Source organism: Amblyomma maculatum, chromosome 1 (genome assembly GCF_055883805.1).
Source record: "Amblyomma maculatum isolate TAMU_Amacu chromosome 1, ASM5588380v1, whole genome shotgun sequence".
Classification (NCBI taxonomy): domain Eukaryota; kingdom Metazoa; phylum Arthropoda; class Arachnida; order Ixodida; family Ixodidae; genus Amblyomma; species Amblyomma maculatum.
In genome coordinates this window covers 223,105,262-223,120,086 of record NC_139344.1, presented here as the reverse complement: position 1 = coordinate 223,120,086, position 14,825 = coordinate 223,105,262, and the positions used below count along the sequence as shown (strand labels likewise).

General features: G+C 43.5%; 1 long non-coding RNA gene and 1 pseudogene across 1 annotated transcript in view; both read left to right on the top strand.

Annotated features, from left to right (window-relative positions):
- LOC146205717 (uncharacterized) overlaps positions 1-13,189 on the top strand; it is a 31,855-nt gene extending 18,666 nt beyond the window's left edge. Inside the window, exons 2-3 of the long non-coding RNA XR_014703216.1 lie at positions 10,641-10,737; positions 11,821-13,189. This is a non-coding gene — a long non-coding RNA (uncharacterized LOC146205717). The remainder of the gene's footprint in view (positions 1-10,640; positions 10,738-11,820) is intronic.
- On the top strand, positions 8,428-10,462 carry LOC146205718 (uncharacterized; annotated as a pseudogene).
- Positions 13,190-14,825: the final 1,636 nt, after the last annotated feature.

Genomic DNA, 14,825 nt, shown 5'->3' with positions numbered 1-14,825 from the left:
TGCAGCATGAATTAACCAGTGGAGTTGATTGAACTGCGGTTACAGTCAGTGAATAAGGGCAATGTCATTCTTCGTAGCAACATGAATGATATTGGACGATTCATCCTTGTGCGCAAAGATTTTGCCCCCGCTTGTCCAGACAAACTTCCATTTAGCTTGCTTTTTCTTTGCAACAGTAGCGCCAAGAAGTTGTTTGTTCTCCCTTGTCAAATGCTCGTTAACATAAATCGGACTGCTTGACTCGTCAGAGTCATCTGTGGAAATGTTAAGGTCATCTGTGGCAATTTTCTTTTTCTTAGCCTTGGCAAGCAGTGCATTCCTCTTTGCGCGACTTACAAAATGGACGACAATGTTCTTATCACTTCCATTCATTGTCGGCACTCTGTGGCAAATATCTATGTCTGCGTCGTGTATGGTCTCGCCCACCAGTTCATCGATTTTTTTTACAATGGCAGTCGAGTCGTGTTCTTCTGGAACACCCTTGATTTCCAAATTATTGCCTCGATTATACTGCTCAAGCTCATTAAGGCGATTTTCAAGCCTTTGGTTTTCGGCTTTAAGCCTTTCATTTCGCGCAGTGAGTGCCTGTATTTCTGATCTGAGGGCCTTAATGTCACTTCCTATTTCCTTGACCTCATCACAGGTGTCGCTGCAAAAACGTATGCTCTCCTTAAGTTCCCTGATGTCTTGCACGTATCTCTCTGCGAAAATCTGCTAGCAACTTCTCCATTTCAACTTTGCCTCCCATGCTTGACAGGTGCAGAAAAAATGCGACAGAAAATAAACACTTCACAATGAAAGAAATCTTTGCTGGGGCAGCAGTGCAATGCATTCTACTAGTTAAAAGAGCTAATCAATGATTGTTTGTGCTCACCTGTGAAAAAATACGTTGATCAGTCTACCGCAACGTGCGTGCACTGCTGCCGAACTGAACAGCAATTCCACAGCGGTGGGCTTTTATAGCCAGTTGTGTCTAAAATGCAATGCTTGTTTCTATACTTGATGCCCGAACGATAAAATTGACTAAAAGCATGACTATTTTAGCTTGAGAAATGTGGACTATACCACTATGATGCGCTTAAGCACCACTAGACTAGTTTGGAGTTCACATCAATAAGCAGCACATTTCCACTCCCTATCTTGTGCATATTTTTTTTATCTATGCCTGTTCTGATAAAATTTCCAAGGCACTGGTCAGTAATCCCTTCAGTGAGGATAGACTGCACTCAAGGGTAGCCCTTTCCTCCTTCAAATGCCCTACTCCATGGCCTTCTGTCAGTGGCTTCTCACTTTTTCGCTTGAGTGGCACCGGAGCTTGCTTAATTTTGACACGTTAATGATAGGCCCTCCATGCCTGCCCAACACTTGTGACATTTCTAATGATTGACACCTTCATGATGTCACACCCATAATACTGTGTTTTTGTCTGACATATGTTTGACAAGTTTATTATTAACAAAGAGGCTCAATGAAATAGATCTACGACTGCCAGAAACGAGGCTCATGCTGGTCTGGCTTGTGGGATTTAACGTCCCAAAGCAACACAGGCTATGAGAGGCTCATGCTCTTCTATTTAGCAGAAAAGGAAAAATATATAAAGGCCCTGTTACGGCACAGGTATATGCAAACCAACAGAATAAATTTGAGGAAAGCATATAATTAACTAATAAAAAACAAAATCTGCATTGGTTATGAAAGGTAATTAGCAGTGTATCTAATCTCAAATGAAAAATAACTCATTGCAAACTAGAAAAACAAAAACAAGAAACATGCCACCGTCGAGGTCCGAGACCTCCACCTTATGCCTCCCATGCTTTACAAACTAGCTACAATGATGGCTGTGCAATCTTTTACTTTCAAGCTATTTATGTTGCATGTATCCCAACATAGACAGCGTTCACCAGTGCTAAACTAAACCACAGCAGCGGACGTGGGAATGCCCTGTAAATTCAGCAACAAGGTTAACGACTGGGCGAGTTGGTAATCATTCATTTTAAACCAGCCAAAAGACGAGACACAGAGAAGCCAGCCTCATCTCGTTCGCTTCTATTCTCTGTCTCGTCTTTTGGCATTTAAAATGAAATACAGCAACTGCCAAGTAGAACATGATGTGGAGCGTGGTGTCTGAAGGGTTGTGTATGAACGAGCCGCGCTGGCGCGGTTCGCCACTGCTCGTAGTGTGCCCAACCTCCGACAGGCAGTGAGACTCTCACGGATTCGGGCAGTACGACCAGTGTGACTCTTTCGTCTTCCCATGATAACTCTAGACTGTTAGAAATTCACTGAAAAAGAATGTATTAGTTTAGGCCATTTACACTCTCCAAACACACCACGAAATATGTCAGCTGTATTACATTTCGCTTTTACTTAAGGAGGGACGTGGCTCTTAAAATTATTTTCCATTTTTTGACCAAATTTGATAAAACCTGGCATTCTGATTCAGTTTCTTGCACTGATTTCAAACATGTAACCATTTTTCCAACTGGCCAATTAGTTCAAGAGATAATGAAATTAATTGTTCATAATTTGCAGAAACAATGAAAAAATAACAGCACTACAAAAAATTCACATGGACACTTTGCTAGGTACTAGAAAGAGTAATGAATACCATGTTAGGAGCATTTTTTTTTATTTAACAAATATTAGCAATGTTATAGCAGTTAAAAGTTTTCAATTTTGCTCTAAATCTTTTTGGAACAGTGAACTTTGAACTGCTATAACATCGCTAATATTTGTTAATCAAAAGTGCGCCTAACATTATATTCGTTATGCTTTCTAGTACCTAGCAAAGTATTCATGTGAATTTTTGTAGTGTGATTATTTTTTCATTGTTCCTGCAAATTATGAACAATTTCATTTATCTTTTGAACTAATTGGCCAGTTGGAAACATAATTACATATTTGAAATCGGGGCAAGAAACTACATAAGAATACCAGGCTTTATCAAATTTGTTGAAAAACGCAGGAAAAATAGCTTTAAGAGCCATGTCCCCCATGAAGCAGTCAGTTTGGCCATGATTCGCATTCAATTAGAAAGAAAAAAAAATTATGTCATCGGACTTCTTGCGAGGAGGCTTTAATATTTAGACACCGCGTGCAGCAAAATATAACTGTTTAAAATCTCTAATAAATGCAAAGCAGCCAATTGTGTGCGTATGTAGTCTTCATGCCAAGCCAAAACTGCCGTTAGTCAAGCGTAGGTATCACCTCCATCAAAGAAAGAGAAAGCCAATATTCTTCTCGAATTAATGTATCTGTGAACTGGGGGCCACGGCGGTAGAAGAAAGACAAGAAGCTCAGGCGGCGTGCCCGCCCTGTGGTGTGCGACAGGTGCTGTTATATCATAGCTTACAACAGCACCGCCGCCAAGGCCGGCACGTGTTCTGGCTGCAATGCTCTTCACTGATTCTGCATGTAGAAGGTCCCCCCACCCCCGCCCTCAATTTCCCCTGTCGAGAAAGAGGGCGCCACTGCAGCAGCAAGACTGTTCTGTGGCTGAGACGTCATGAGTGTTGAACACCAACCTTGAAAAAGACCGCACCTCATCAAGCGTTCGAATGTTGGCCCTTCCCAGTGGTTTGTATGAGGTTTCCAGTTCCTAGCCTCCAGTGGTATATAAAACTGACCATATGCGGAAGCGCCTTATCGCAGACCAGACTGCCTGTGCTCGCTGATAGCTGAAACAGCGTCATCCGGCGCTACTCTAATTTATTAGGCGAACTCCACGCTGCACCACACCAGCGTAACCCGCACATGGCATTTTACGCTTTAAAACATGCAAGAGCGGGGTCTGACTGCTGCTCTTCAGTCACCGAGGGGAGTAATTTCATATATTCGTTTGTATCGTTCAATGTGGCCGGCACGCGCCTAATTGTTTACGACACTGATTGACTCGATTAAAAGATTGCTCATTCAAGATTTATCTTATTTAATCTTCTAGGAGATTTCTAAACTCTATCAAGTCTTTGCGGCTATTTCAGTTATGAGACGTTCCAATCAACAGATTAAAATGAAAACCATACCCACATTTGGTTTTGAATTTTCTCACGTGGAGAAAAAGAAAAGGTGTACATAACACCAAAAAAACAACAAAAGGGCTAGTATGTCTCTAGAGCAATGGTCCCAAACAGGCTCAAGGTGTGAGGACGCCGTAGCCTAGGCGTCCGGATCACTCGGCCACCTGGGGTTCTTCAATGAAACTGCCATCGTTAAGTATATGCCTGCCATGCTTTCAGGTTCGACCAAAATGCTGCCTCCCAATTAGGATCAGACTAGTGTACCCCAGCTCAGTACTAGAGAGCTTTAATGACTAAGCCACCGCGGTGCCGTAATAAGTAAATAAATAAGTTAAGAAGACTAAACTTTTTTTTCTGAGCGTACCATGGTTATTTCATGCATTTTGCTGCAGCGACACTGCGGATGTGTACTTTACTCTGACAAAGTGACTATAAACCGGACATCGGCCCTCTGTGTACAAGCCCAAATCCGGCTTGGGCCCGTATGTTTAAGCCCATCCCGGGTCCAGCAAAAATGTTAATGTGTCGGCCCAGACGGCCCCTGGGTTGGGCCGCACCCGGCTTTTGGGCCTGTCCATGCCCACGCAGTGTCGTGTGAAGCACGTGCTACCTTCACCTGACGCTTCTACATAAGGTTTGACGATCTATTTTTTCGGTTCCTGGGGCTGCCTTTCAGTGGGTCGCTTTCTACTTTTCGAAGTCTGAAAGGTAAGGCAGGCAGAGAATATCGTGGGGACCGCTTCCTTTGCTAGCAACACGCTGCAGCACATGCCCATTTAACTCTGTCGTCCATGTTTTGGACACAAACCTGGGCTCCAAATGCCCCTCACAAACAGTGACTGTATAGCTCGGTCCTTTCTTGGTATGCCGGCCGCCATAGCTGAAGCTGTTCGACATCTTTTCGCACCGAAAAAAGCTGACATTTTTCATTGCAGAATACGTAGCCTGTATTGCAGCGGAGAACAATGCTCTTTTTTTCACATTACATTACATTACAACTTAGAATATACCATGATCGAAGAAAGGCGTGGAGCGGGGCGTCAGCGAGAAAAACAAAATGCGCACCGATGCAAGTTGAGAACTGACTGGCAATCCTTGCGGCACCCAGCGAACCCGCGGCCACCAACCGTCAACGCAGTCTCTCGGCAGCCTACGGAAATCAGAGCATTGGTATCGCCACTTACTGTTCAGTGCGGAGCAGCCCATTCACACACTTCTATTCTAACACCATGATGCGGAGGTTGTGGGTCCGGGCCGACTAGTGGCATATGGTAGCCTTTTGCTAAACGATTACCTTTCAGACTAACTCATTACGAATTATCCATTGATTGCCACGCCATTATGGACATAGAGCAGGGGGTCTCAAACTCATATTGCTACGTGGGCTGCATTGAGAAAGCTTTTTCTCTCATAACCCAGGAGCCATAAAATAACAAAACAACAGGAAACAAAGTACAATAAATAACAATAAAATGAACAAAAATAAGCAAAACTTCGTTTTGCCAGACTAAGCTCTTCTATTATTGCAAGAGAAAAGCAATGCGTGCTCCTTTTCACTTGAATGCCAGACAAGAGCAGCTTCAGGATTGCTCGGAGAGAGGTACTGAAATGGTACACCTGTTAATAAATACCACACTTATAATCCTCAAGAAAAAAAAAAAAGCACACTTGGAAATAAAAGAGAAGGCAGGATGTCTGGCTCCTTGCTTTTGAAGGCATAGTGATGTCAAATGAAAGTTGATGCAGATGAAGTGGTCAACGCCTTTTCAAAAATGAATGCGTACTAACTGGTACAAAGTCTGAGTTTATTTGAATTGGAAATTAGGGCTGGTGGTAATGCTTTCAAAACGTCAGCTGAAAATTTTGAGCTGGCGGACTGCATCACACAGCTCCGCGAGCCGTGCGCCAAGGCCCCTGGAATAAAAGTATAATCTCTGATGAGCGGAAAGAAAGTGTTCGACGTTAGGGAGAAGATAGTGGATGGAGTGGAGGAGCTGCATTCCCCATTCTCAGCAAGGGAAACTAGAATGCTTCTTTGCTCGTCAAGTGAAGAGGATATACTTTAGACAGGCATTGCCTCTGCTACGAAACGGGCACCACCGTAGGCAGTGTACACCTGGCCAATTTTGTGCCGGGACTGTGCCGGGCAGTCGACGGCACTGCTGTGCCGTCGACTGCCCGGCACAGCAGTGCCAGAAGATGCAGAGATGACAAAGCAGTAGAGTGCGAGGGCGTGCTCACAATTTTTGCTCCTGCAGTGAACCTCGTTTGCTACGCTGCTTTGATCAATGTGAAGCAACCCTGCCACAATCGGCTGGTAGGCATATCGGTGCCCGGAGAAGCTCTCATTGTTTGTTTTTAGCCGCAATATCTGCATATCGTACAAATAATATTTTCAAAGTACACACATTTCCGATAAAAAATCCAGCATGATACTTTTGAAAAATTGTTGTATCTGTACTTTCATTGCTTAAAAAAAAAAAAAAAAGAAACCCTTGAGACAGTATTTGCAAATAGAACCAGGGACAAGTGTAATATTTGGAACGTTACAAGTTTGCACAGATTGAAGCCACAAGCACATAGCAGAACGTTCCCAGAACTCCGATATGAAACTTGATTCAAGGGGTTGCTGCCGATGGAGCAGAACAGCCCAGCAGACAAAACTCGCTGAAGCAGCATGACTACACCTCCCTGCTTGTTTCCTGTCCTGATTTCCACTTTGCTTCTGCTCGGACAGTCGACGCTCGCGCGGTACTGTTAAAGAATTGGCAGGGTGTACATTCTGTGCTGCTTGTCTTGCAAGCCATTGATGACAGTCTTACAGACCTCATTTTATCTTTCACAGTGGTTTCGAAAGCTATAAAGTTCTTGCAGCAACTTTGTCACACGCACAAAAAAGCGACACAACGAATCTGTGCAGGAATATCATTCGTTAAAAAAGACAGCTTTGCTAGTTTCTCATAGCAAATTGAGAAGGCAATATAGTGTGGTTTGATCTTCCATCTCGTGCAAACATTTATTTGTTTTTGGAGCTAGTCTGGTTTTGTTAGTCTGAATCAACAGTTACATTGCACACTGTTTGCAGTGCATTAATTGCAGCTGAGAAAGAAAGCTGCAAACTACAAGCTGGACACTGCAGCTGCAGGAATGCCTGCTTGTTTGATTCATTCATGAACTCTATGCAAACTGGTGACCTGTGCCCAAGCATGTTCCCCATGTAAAACAAATGACCAGTCGCAGTGGCACAGCAATTGTTTTGAAATTAAGTGCAGGGCTCACCTTGTGGCGTTAGAGCATATGCTGCCTCCGCCTTTCAGTCCCGTTTGTTCAGCCTCAGCAACCAGCAAGCACATGCTAGACTCCAAAACACATGTCAGGAAGGTCTCTGCGTACCAAATATTAGACATCAGCTTATAAGCGATCTTCACACACACAAAACAAATTGAATTTAAGACACGTATGTACATGTTGATGCAGTTTAAACACAAGGCGAAATCGCTTACTTCACCATAATTAGAAAGCGGCCCTGCATACATTTGACAGTGCGCACTCATAAAATGAGGTATGATATCCGCGTCACAGCAACGAGGACCACACAAAATGATAGTACGTCATGGTGCATCGAAACAAAAGCCTCCGACACAGGCCTGTGTGATACTCACCTTTCTTGCTTCTATGTGTTGTTTTGTCATGTTCTAGTATCTCCTAAAGTCCCTCTATCAGCTCATAGACATTACAATCATTAACTATTCACCCAGGCCGCTGTGGAAAGCTTGCCCAAGTTTCCTGCCCTTTTCGAGCGCACGCAAGACTGATAGTCAGGCGTGCTTTACATGACTGAGATTTTTTTGCGGTTGGCCTAATAAATGGTATTTAACCACATCTTCCGTAGTGTCGAACTGTGTTGAGCTTTCGATTGAAACTTTCGATAATACACCTTTGGGGCATTTGGGCCCACTGCCGGCCAGGCAGGCTCAATGGTCGTCAACAGAACATTCGGGCGCAGGGAAGTTGAAAACTAAATGTAGAACTCCAGACAACGGGCAATGACTCAATACATGCATACTGAAATATCTGAAGAATAGAAAAAATTGCTTACGTAACGTACAACACGAGAGCGCACAGCTGGCACGGCGACACAGCTCTCACGGCTCCCACCATGAAGGACGACGACCAGCCATTTTGCTACTAAAAACAACCACCTACCCACAAAACAATAGCCGGATGTGACATTATTTCTTAAACCGGATGAGATGTCATGGGTTGCAGCAAGCATTTTGCTCCTGCAAGGAAGCATTTCGCTGCTGCAACCGGGTCGCAGCAGACGGCGCCAGCCAGTAACACATGCATATATGCATGTGTTACCCATGCCCTTCGTGATAGTTTGGTAAAGTGCTACATTCATTATATCATGAAGAGGTTAAAATGTTCGCTAAGTGAAGTGTTGATCCAGCAATGACGCTGGAGAATAGCAGAGGCTGTTAACGACGAACTAGAAAACTGTTTGGCAGATGTCAGTCCTGATAATGGTCGTGACAGAAGATTGTGCGCAACAGTAGCAGCACTGGATCAAGACATGTTTTCACTACACAGGGTAATTTTATCCTTTTTATCAGCGCCAGCGGAGGATACAGATGAAAGCCACAGTTCTCACCTGTCGGATTTTGGCACCGCTAGCAGTGTCTCTAACATAGGAAGGGCATAGGCAGTGCAGCGTCAGAGTTGTCGTGGATTTTTGACAGTCAACAGGTTGAGTCTGGTGCCGCTACTCAGTGTATAGAGAAGGACTTGTGTGTATTGGCTATAATAGTCAATTGCCTGTTTCACACCTTAATTCCTGCTTAAAGTGCTGAAGCCATACCATCCAGAGTTACCCACGGATGCTAGAACGTCACTGAAGAGGCAGAGGCATACTGATCCAGCAGTGATGACCAGTGGTCATTACCACCACTTTGAAATTTCTCGTTTTCTGGAAGAACATGTTGCACTTGTTCCTGCAGATTGTCAGACATTGTCACTCATTGTGAACGTAGACGGCCTTCCGATCTCGCGAAGCCCGAGAAGACAATTCTCGCCGATTCTCGTGCTTGTGAAGGAAAGCTCACACTCCTCTCCATTTGTTGCTGCTCTTTATGAGGGTGACAGCAAGCCAGGGGATGCGAGCTTATACTTTGTTTTTGTCTCCGAAATGAGGAAGTTGCTTGACGAGGCCCTTATGTACAATGGGAAGGTTTATGCTGTGAAAATCAATGCATTTGTGTGTGATGCCCCAACAAGGGCTAACATAAAATGCATCAAGGGCCACACAGCCTATTTTAGATGTGAAAGGTGCACTCAAAAAGGTGCATGCTCTGCACTTGACAGGAAAATAATTTTTGATTCTCATGACAGCCCTTGCAGACTGATCAAGGTTTCAGAAGCTTTGCCCAGGAACATCACCACTATAGCGAGTCTCCACTACAGTGCTTAGGTGTTGGGATGGTCACACAGTTCCCACTAGACTATATGCCCCTAGTTTTTTTTGGGAGTAATTGAGAAACTACTCACTTGTTATTGGGCATCTAAAAAGCCGTCGGCTTTGAAAATGTCATCACAGTCAAGGCTTCATGTATCTACGATGCTTGCTAGTTTTGGTTTGTATGTTCCAACTGACATGAAGCGTATGCCACGATCACTGCAATTTTTGGAGCAATGGAAAGCAGTTGAGTTTAGGAACTTTCTACTGTACTACGGGTCACTTGTCCTCAAAGGAAATTTGGAAAGGAAGTATTACGACCATTTTATGGAGCCTAGTGCTGCTATTGCTATCCTTGCATGCCCAAATTACTCAGTGCAATATGTGGGCTTGGTAGAGAACCTTCTTATGGAGTTTGTTACTGAGGCTGGCTTCCTATATGGAAAGGGGATCTATGTCAATAACATACACTCATTGTTGCACCTAGCTGATGACGCCAGAAAATTTGGCCCTCTTGATGATTTTTCAGCCTTTGTTTTTGAAAACTTCCTCTATAAACTGAAGACCCTAGTAAGGACAAAGGCTCGAGCTCTTCAGCAGGTTATCAATCGCCTCAGTGAGAAACGCCTCCTTGGTAATGTTTTCACAGGCTCCTTCAATTCATACCCTAGGCTGTCAGGAGAGCACTGTAGTGGGCTTGTGCCACCAGGATTTCGTGGCAGACAGTACTCTTTGCTAGAGTTCGAAGGAACTGTGGTGAAGCTTGGCAGACTGGATAATTGTGTCCAGCTTAAGGAGGATCGCATTGTATTAACTAACATGTTGCAATCGGTGTTGGGGGGCCAGCATCTGCGGGCATTATTTGAAAACTTTGGCTGACTTGTATTCACATCCATTGCCATCTTCAGAGCTCCTGGTTTTTGCTGCCAAAGACCTTTGACAAGATCTGTCTGTGTGGCGTTGCCCATTTTATGCAATTCATATGTACTAAAAAGAACTAATTTGTAGAACTAGGTACAAGCCTCATTTAAATGCAGTGTGATGAGGCCATTGTACAGCACAAGCCATGAGGCTTTCTCTTAGATTCTTAGTCTAACCCTCTTCCCCAAACCAACCAGTGTAGCCTTGTCTTTGATGATTCATTCATTGTTTTGTTTATTGTTTTTCAGAAATTCTGAAGAGTAATGTTGCGCAGGCCACAGAATCAAAAATACAACTTTCCATTTCCAACTGGCTGCATTATGCACCATCACGATAAAAGAAGCGGTGAGAGACAGTTTAGTACTTTACTCATCCTTTATGCATATTTTTGAGTAGTGCCAACAGCCTGCGCTTAAAGTTTGCACTTCATGTGAGGGCGTAGCAGTTCTAATGCATTCTGCTGGAAGATAGCGTAAATCCAGCTATATTGCAAGCAAAAAAACCTCAGTTTATTTTCTCACTCAAAATTGACACTGCTTATCATGCCTAGTAGTTTAGTCTATGCCCTCTCATTTCTAATCATGCATACTTCTATAACCATCATTAATTGGACTGTGCAACAGTTTACACCAAGGGTAAGAAAAGCGAAATATTGATTGGTATCCAATTGCTTTTCATCATCAGCCTGACTATACTCACTGCAGGATGAAGGCCTCTTCCGTATTCCTCCAAATAACTCTGTCCTGTGCTATCTGCAACCTTTTACTCCTCCGCCCATTATCATCCCACAAAAGTTTGTGATTTAGTTTATGTAGCACAGGAAGAATTGGCTGTTAGCAAATTTGCCTTTCAAATTGTGCACAGCAGTGAGGCATAGACCACGGGCTGGTTCTGCCCTCTTCGTTTGGTTCACTTTTTTTGACCGTGTGCCATTGCACAATTAAGGGAAGACAGAGTGATGTGCCATCCCTTCTAGCCGGCTGCGCCTTCATCTACAAACATCCTTGTGGTTTTAGGCAAGTCAGTGGCCATCCCCACGGCTGACACCAGTAAGTCCACTTGTCGTAAGGCAGATTTGAGTGAGACAGCAGCACCGGCCATCGCTGTCAGTTGGGGGAATGGGAATTGTTGTTTCTAAATTATTGGCTTACATTTGAGGACTTTTAGATGGCATGAAAGGTCAATGTTTTTTTTATGTAATAATGCATTTTTTAGTCACTTTCAGAATGGTTTGTTGCACAGGCCTTTAGGATATGCACATGGTGCAAGGGAACGGCGGTTTTCTCAATATTTTGGTTTGAGCCAAGTGATTGGACATAAATGTTCTGTACAGAGCTGTCGATTTCTCTGTTCATAGAGGAGCGTAACAATTTTGTAATTAGAGTTGTGCCCACGAACATGCTTAGCTTGCCCTTTTTTCTTGCGCAGGGATGCAGCTTCACTTGTGACAACATCATGAGTTGGAAGAGGCCCTCATCGTGACCAGCCGGCGGCTACCAGGGCACAAGCATTTTCCAAACATGCTAAATTGTTCAGGCAAATGCTGACAATACTTTAAATTCGTGGTTTTCCAGTGCAATAGCGCATGGCTAAAGAAGGGAAGAAGGATCACAGTCTGTGTCGTCGATCCCGCTGAAGATTGCAGGATCTCGCTTGCATAAGGAGCCAGAGCAGACAAGCGGCGGGGTCATCGGGGCGGCCGATGGGTGTTCGTCTTCAGCCATACGAGTTACCGGGAGCGTGCGGGTGCGAAGCTCCAGCGTGAGGGAAGGATATCAGGCTGCACCTTCACTAAAATATAGAAGAGGGGCGTCGAGGTCGGCGAGGAAGCGGGTCGATTAAGAACAACACAATCTGCGCGATGGCATTTCCACAACTGCTTCTTCTTCGTCAGTGTCCAGCGAAGGGGTCCATCTTCCTCTTCACACTAGTCATAATAACTCTACTGTTCATAATATGTGTGCTTGTTTCGGAATACCCAACTAGGTTGTACTGCAACTTTGTATATTTGTGTCAAGTTTCTGCACAAAATAGTGCTGCACTGTGCTATAGTGTTTGTGTAAATAGTTTACTGAAGTGTTTTATATTTATAAATGCAAGTTGATGGGGGGGGGGGGGGTGCATTTTTATGCTATGCGAATGTGCCCAGTAACTTTTCAAAACATTATCTCTGGTTCTTGTTCCTTAGTGGCCTGTGTGTGGCAAATGGGCATGTGCAGAATATCTTTCTATACGCACTTGTGCCTTTCTTTTTAGGGAGTGTCTCTTTGCAGAAAAAATTCAGCTTGTGCTCTTTATGTGTGCTCCCTTGGAGTTATGTGAGAGCATCTCTTTTTTTGTTTGCACTTTGTTGTTTGATCTGAATCACCAATTGTTTTGTGATGCAGTACTAGTCATAAAGATTCCCCACTATACTAGTATTTTTGTGCAACATGGAATTGGTGGAAAAACTGCTTCAGAGTTTGGTCTGCAGGCTTCAGGCTTATTTATTATGGCACATGAACTTCCCTGTGTGCTGACATTTGAAGTGCAGAATTTCTTTTGATTTGCAATTTATGCATTGTGGTTTTGAAATGTACTTATTGTTTTTCAACTGCAAATAATTCGATTAAAGCCTTGTGTGACTGATACTTGCGAGCTCGTTGAAGGTAGCCTGGACGATTGACCGTTGTAGTGACTTGGAAAAAGCAAGTTTTTATGAGAAGTGAGTTATGCATTTGTAATAGCATCCTTTCCCTGTGCTTAACCCTGTTAGCTGGCATACATGTCTGTTTGGAATAAATTGTTTAACCTAAGACCCAAAGTGTTCATGGTTTGATGTAGCACTACCCTTTTTGTGTTGTTCGCTTGGTGTTTTTGTGCTAGATAAGCTGCCTGGTTCACTACCTAAAGGCATTATGGCAGTAGATTTGACTAGCTACTGGTGGCTCCCATTTGGAATTGGCTCTTGGCAGATTAATAGACTCAAGTTAAGTTCTTTTAATATAGCATCAAGAAGTTCAGGTGTTTTTGTTCAGTGGTACCACCTGCAAGTATTAGCACTCTTATGCGTTGGTCATGAAATGTGTGCTCCAAATGCAGTTAACAAAATTAACTTTCAGTTGGTGGTGGTGATACTCTTGCAGGAAGCAGTTTGATATTGGGCACTTCAAGATTTCTAAAAGAGCTGTGCATGATGCGTGTTGTTGACACCAAGATAGTCTACATTGCAAAATACATTCATGCAGTACATTCAGGCGGCACGAATGGCGCAGTTAATTTGTATATAAAAGCCTGAGGCCATCTTTTTTGGGAAGTGAAATACATGGTTGTCACTGCAAGGGTGCTAGGTGTCTGTGGGAAAAACGTTCCAACATGTGGGTCAAAGTAAGCAGTGATAAGCTTTAGGTAAGAAATATTAAAAGTATCGCAATTTACATGTTAAAAGTCCACCCAGGGTTAAGTGCTAACAATATTTCCCCTCTGAAAAAACCACTACTGCACTCACTTGTAGGTAGTTAAAAAATTTTCCAAAAAGTTTCAATGGCATATTCCAGTTAATGTACTAAGCACAAGTAGTCTGCATATATTAAAAATATTGAAGAGTATGAATGAATTGAAATAGTGCACACTGAAATCATGCTATATACATATAGCATATTCGTTAGTTCTGTCATTTCTTTTTATTTTGTATACAATTCGAGTAAAGCACTGCAGAGTTTGAATATTTTTAAATGTCAGCTAGTTTAGCTCTGCTATACCTACGAAATATTGTGCAATAGCACTTTTCTCGTCTGTATAGGCATTTTAGAACATGGCTTGTCTAGTTGTTAAACCTGTTGCTAATGGAAGCATCTCAAGGGAGACAACCGATCTGCAAGGTCATGGACCAAACATGCCAGACATATGTCGATTGCAGTTAGTCATAGTAGGCACGGTAAGTTGTACATTATTTTTATTCATAGTAGCAAGGCATGGTATAACTGTTTCAGTTGCAGACTTTATTCGGTTTCCATAGCAGTGCATATCAAAGGGGGAGGCTTCAGGCAGGCAGCGGAGTCCGGGGTAGTGGTAGACTAATACTACAATGATGCACAGCATGTTCTACTTTGAGTAATCTCACTAATAAGGGTTCAGCCTTGTTCAGATTTACGACGTAGTCCGTCCACACTGTAGACACGACCCTTACGTCAGCGATTTCCACTGCTTCGCTTTCGTCCGCGAGCAGCATTTTCGCAGTTCGGATTCTCCACGAACGACACTTTCCTTTTTTATTTTTATTTTTGGTCGCGGAAAGCTTGCCAGCCAAACCCCTGTGCGCAAGCATCTAGAGCATAACATGTATTGTACTAAAACGCCGCAGGAAAGCAAGCTTTGAGGGGCTGACTTGTATGGCCGCAAAGCAGGCACGAACGGGCGTCCCGATCATCTTAGCCCGACGCTTGTACTGCGCG